This window comes from Talpa occidentalis, unplaced genomic scaffold (assembly GCF_014898055.3).
Source record: "Talpa occidentalis isolate TD23 unplaced genomic scaffold, MPIMG_talOcc4v2.1 talOcc4.13, whole genome shotgun sequence".
Lineage (NCBI taxonomy): Eukaryota > Metazoa > Chordata > Mammalia > Eulipotyphla > Talpidae > Talpa > Talpa occidentalis.
The window spans coordinates 24,199,779-24,205,778 of record NW_023601322.1 but is presented as its reverse complement, the minus strand read 5'-3'; the positions used below and the strand labels follow the sequence as shown (position 1 = coordinate 24,205,778).

The following is a 6,000-nucleotide window of genomic DNA, read 5'->3' as shown; positions in this document are numbered from 1 at the left end:
TCTACAAACTAGAAGCAAATCAGTTTTCAAGAAGTAAAATGATAATAGGTTATTAAACTTCTGAAGACAGAAAATGTGCATAAGGAAGTTTATGTCTAATTGGTAACTTTACTATTTTTAAAGCTTCTGGGAAGGAAGGGCAACCTAGATATCAGCAAACTCCATTAAATTTGTGAAGGGCTCTTGAAGAGGGCACCTCTATTTTCAGTCTCAGGTAGCAGGTTGGTTTGAAAACTCTGGATCTTTTTTGGTGAAATCAGAAACTGGTCCCCATACACTAGGACAGAAAGAAGAAAGAGGGAGACTAGCCCAGATTGGCAGGTGGCTGTTATAATAAGTAAGGGCAATTAAACGCAAGGCTTGTCTTGTTCAGCCATAGGAAGAGTAGATATTTGTGCCAATGACCCGAATCTTGAATATTTATGTAGAGGTATTGATAGGGTTCAGTCCAGTATTCAGTCCAGGTGGGCTAATGAAAGAGAAGATACAAGCTGAGGGAATAAACTGATCCAGATGAAAAAATAATCCAGTTGCACTATCTTTTTGTGTCTCTTTTTACCAAATCTCTATCCCCAACCATATGCACACTGCAGTATGATTACCAAATGATTCCCTTTCCTCAACTGCAGTTTCCCTGGAAAAGTTTCAAAACTCCTTCCCACGGTGCTTGCTTTTCTGTGATGCAGCTTCTCAAAAATGTCTTCCGCATACCATGCAGTATCCTGGTGTGATCCCTGAAAATAGGAGTGGTATTATGTACCTGTTCTGAAAATATCACATTTCTACTAATATTTAGGCTAAGTTTGCAGAAGCTATGAAGAATCAGCATCTCAGAATTCATTGGGCTTGGAGTCAACCTGGAGTTTTCGCGTGAATTCTGGCTCACCAGGTGTTGGCTATTGCCTCTAATGGGATTTGTTTCCCTATAAGAGCAGCCTGAAGCTGTACCTTTGCTCTTTTCCATCTTCTGAGTTTACAGAGAGGAGACTGAAGCGAGCCCTGCTGGACAAGGAATCTGTGGCGACTGTATCTTGGACTTTCCAGACTCTCCGGAACTGTAAGAAACAAAGTTTTATTGTTAACAAGGTTATGACGCTTTAATGTGGTATCCTGATGGATAAGACAGTTGATTAATAAGCAGCTTCATATGTATCAGTTTAGTTGAGCAGTGCAAACTCTGACATCGGAGAGGCCTGTGTATCTTATCCATTTTATAAAAAATGAAATAAAGGCCCAGAAAGGTTAAGTGATTAGATAGCATCATAATTTTTAAAAAATATTTAAACAAAATACCTTTTAATTTGATTATCTTTTTAGTGTGCTGAAATTTTTTTTTATAGAATTTGCAGTAATGCCCAAGAGCTAATTGTCTAGATAAATGTATTTTCATTGCACCAATACAGTGTTAAATGGATTTTAGAAAGACATGAATTATCCCAATTTAGAACTTGAAGAAACTAGTTGCTTTTATCTTAGCATATTGTTCTTTCAGTTTGGGTTGGTATGCATCTATATTTTATGTAATTGTAATAGATATTATATACTTCTGAATCTTAATATTTTAGTTAACAATGATATTGGTTATTTGTTATATAAACTATATTTCCTTATAGATATGTAAAGTTCATAGACAGTACTAAAAATATATCTTAATATTTTATTCAATTACTATTTTTTAAAAGTAGTTTAGAGAATTTTTCAATGAATATTTTGTAAACCATTAACTTAATACCAATACAAGTTACCAAAAAATATTAGGTAAAAAGGCATGTTGGTATTGCCCAAGCTACATGTGTCCATATTGCTTTCCAGAGCCCTTACATGGCACACTTACAGTGACCTGGACATGGCCTAACAGAATTCTAAGAGTTTATTTTCCAATTATTTTTCTAATCTTGATGCAAAATGATGTTACATTATATTTTTATTTTCATTACTGGTAAGGTGAATTATTTCCTATGTACTTGGCATCTCATCATAAACTTTTTATCCATTCTTTGCTTATTTCTTTATTAAAATTTTTAATGAACCACCTGCCAAACATTCATAATCCAAATAATAGGTAAAACTAACATTGTTGGGTGGCACCGTGCTGATGTTGTAATTTGCTGTAGGACTGAGTATTTCTAAAAAGGCTTTAGCTTCTGTATCTGTTATACATATTTGTTTGGGGGAAGGGATGGTGCCGGAAGGACTCAGGTGAATTCCATCAGTGTTCCTGGTGTGCTGGGCTCCCCATTCTCGGGCAAAGGGGAGAGACAGTCACACCTGAACTTTCCGTGGAGTTTTCTCTAGTGGTGACCTCACCCTCAGTTGCTTTCCTTTGTAGTGGGGAGACTATAGGGCATCTTTGCAGCTGGCGATAATTAGACTACTCAAGCATTTTGACCTTAGATGCCAATTGTTAGCACCTGTTCACCCTGTGTGTAATTGAGTTTGTGTAGCCTGTCTGGCACGGAAGGAGCCTCCTGTTTCAGCTTGCTTTCTTTTTTTAAGAATTATTTTTATTTATTTATGCATACAAGAACTGGGGGATAGGCCAGAGGTATGGGAAGTGGTGAGAGGAGTCACCAGAAATAGAGGGGGAGCAGGACAGGCAGATCTACTAAAATACACTGCTGAGGGGAGCAGCAGATGAGACAGGAGAGGTCTGCTGGGCCATGTGGGTTAACTCCCTGGCCAGGGATAAAACTCATGCCACAGTGCCTGGGGATAGCTTTATAGCTTGATAGTGCTGAGACTTTAACCCCCGAGCCATCAGGGAGGTCCTCAGCTTGCTTTTGATCAGGCTGTCCATGTAGTTTTTGGGGTGTGTGTGGGGAAGTGGTGTCATTTATTGGATAATATGCTCGTGCATTCAACGTACTCAATGAAATAAGGCACTTCAAACTGCCATAAAATAAAAGGTGATAGACAAGGTCAAGGGCAGGATGACCCAGAGAATGAACATTTCTCTTCTAATGAAGCTGTAGGATGTGTTCTTTTTAGTCTTCCTAACTTTAACAAGTGGTATTAAAGGATTTTGGCTCAGAGAGACAGAAAAAAAATCCGTCACTTTAGAGATAGCGAGGTCAGAGTATAATAAATCATTATAATTAGAATGAAAAGCAAATATTACCTATTACCTGTTCCAACTATATTTGTATATTGAATAATTGCATGACTGTTTTTAAAGATTGAAAACTTGAATTTCAATATGGCAATAATCATTCTGCCAATTTAATAGCTTTCCATTTCAAATAATACTCTACTGCTCCACTGTGATTCTTATTCTCTTAATTTTCATGCTTGTATTTTCTGTGAAGAGTGAGGTTAGAATCAACAAACCAAAACTTTAAAATTAAACCTTTTCATATGAGGTGTTTTCCTTGAAAAGCAATTACTTTAAGTTTTTAAAAGTAAACTTTCTTTTTAATAAGTTTAATGTGCATGCAGAAAGGTTCACATAAATGTACCTGTCAACTTTCAGAAAGTGAACACAGACCAAAAAATCACCATACCAAAAAGTGGAATACTTGGTTCCCAAATGTCCCTCTTGTGTCCCCTTCTATCCATAGCCACACCCCATCTTGACAAAGAGAACTACTATTCTCTATTACCTTGGTTTAATTTTGCGTGTTTTTGAAATTCACGTAATTTGATAATTTGGTATGTATTTTTGTGTGTTGGTTTCAAAAAATATTTAAATTTTTAAGGAAACCCACGTTTGTGCTACCAATGATTTATATTTGATTATGTTTCAAATAAAACACTTTGCAATTATGTTAGTTATGATGATCATTGTAGAAAATTTGAAAAATAGAGACAATTAAGACCAGCCATATCTCAGTCACTCAAAGCAATCATTTTGAACATTTTCTTCTAGTATTTTATACTGCATTCTATAACTAATATATTTATATCTTAAATATCGCATATCTACAATAATCAGACATGACATGAGGCACAAGGAAAACACAGACAAAAATACTTGTTTTTATATAGTTATAAATATTTATAAAGTATTCAATTACATTATGCCTTTTCAAAACTTAATGATGTGAAGGCCTCATGCACTTCCATACTGCTTGGTTAAAACAGGAGTGAGAGGGAGGAAAACTCACTTGAGTGGCAGCTCTTATGCGTGGACCTCACCACTCATCAGAAAGAACAAAGAGGTTCCCTAAATTCCTCTTGGTGGAAGGAGTGAGGATGGGTGGGATGTCAGTTTCTTGCACCTTGATGATGGCAATGGGCTAGACTGGTAGCTGGTAAGTGAGGGAATAAGGGCTTTGAGTTTTTAAAACCAGGGGCAAACCAGGTGAGAAAATGTGGAAATGAGGGCAGTGACTAATGGGCTGCTAAGGAGCAAAAATACTAAATGAAAAGGAAGTGAATTTATCTTGGGAGTAGATATAAGGAAGGTTGGGGATTCAATAACTCAGGGAAAAAAGAGCAGCAGAGAGAAAAAATGTAAGAAAAGCGAGCTGGTCCTGCACTAGGGGTAGGGTAGCTCTGAAGGCTAAGCTCACTGAAACCAACAGCAGCCTGGATGATGGCTATGGGCTTCAGCTGTGCTCAGCCTGACATTGCAGGGAAAAGAGTCAATACTTTAGGGACCTTTCTCATGCCCTAGCCTCATGGGCCACAGAGATGAAAAGAGTCAGAAACTGATAGACTCAATTGAGAATTTTTAGGCCTGAACAAGTATGGCAGAGCCTATGGCTTTGATAAGAAAATTCTCACTTTCATTTATGCATATTATCTTGTGAGGCTATAAAGCCAGGCAAAAATAGAACTGTTGAAACTAGTGCATCAAATAGTATCATTAACATTTCAGTTAAACAACCATTAATAATAGGTATTATGATTTTGGCTAAAATGTACTGAAGGCCCTGCTATCTTAGACTTAATATACCTGATCCTACTAATCTTTGTAAAGACCCGATGGCATGGGTCAGTGTATCCCCATTTTTTACAGATGAGGAAACTGAGTTTCAGTATGGTTCAGTACCTTGGACAAAGAGAATCAGCAAATACATGGCAGAGGGAGTCTATTTCATCAGAACTTTCTTTTAAGTATTATGGAGGAAAAAAATATCCTCCCTGCAGGAGCTGTGGATCCATCCAAAAGAGTGTCATTAGCAACCACATGTAGGGGAAGTGAGAATGTGAGACAGGGCACACATGTGAGCTGCAGAGACCCAAGGATATATGTAAGTCTGTTCCCCAGGGCTCAATGTGCAGACCCAGAACACATGTTCACTTGTTTTGCTACTAAGTGGGTAACCCAGGTACTGGTGCTGGAGATGTGAGGTGGGACCCTACAAGGGCAGGTTCCTGGTCGGAATGTGAATAAAACAAATGCCTCTGCCCCAGTGCAGGCAGCACGAGCTTGCATGGGTATAGCAAGTCTCTTCAAAGAGAGGGTTTTGTCAGGTGCCGGGTGCATTCCCTGGCCTGTCAGATTCAAAGCCTGATCCTTTCTTCTTAGTTAACTTTCAGTCTGTTTGAGAATTTATCATGTAAAAAAGGCATCATGGGTGTGATATTTAAAAATGTTTAGAAGGTGGGGGATGGGGTGGGGGCTTGATAGTTCTTTTTTCTCTAGATTATTTTGATCTGAGTTTTTGTGAACTTGTCCCTCCTGTGTCTTGCCTTCGAGGCACCCCTAGAACAGTGATTCTTGACTTTGCCATGAAAATATTTGTATAACATTCTGGGGTATGTTGAAGTGATGCTGAGAGAATTTTTTGTAAAATGGTCATTACCTTTGTTGTAGATAATATAATTACAATAAATATAAAAGTGAAAGGATACAGTAAATATTTAGTAACTTCCATAAATTCTTTTCACTTATTTCTATGGAAAAATGTGAGTTTTCTTCCATGGATACAAAATTTTAATTCAAGGGTTAATATTTGAAATGACTACGAACTCTGATCAAGAGTTCTTAATGATATCTTCAAATTGTTGATTGTCTTTGCCACCAAAAGTTTTATTCCACAAATGGTTTCACAA

At 37.4% G+C, this 6,000-nt stretch overlaps 1 long non-coding RNA gene across 1 annotated transcript in view; it reads left to right on the top strand.

Moving 5' to 3' along the window:
* The first annotated feature begins 976 nt into the window (after positions 1 to 976).
* Positions 977 to 6,000, top strand: part of LOC129145590 (uncharacterized) — a 135,129-nt gene continuing 130,105 nt past the window's right edge. The window contains exon 1 of the long non-coding RNA XR_008551367.1: positions 977 to 1,057. This is a non-coding gene — a long non-coding RNA (uncharacterized LOC129145590). The remainder of the gene's footprint in view (positions 1,058 to 6,000) is intronic.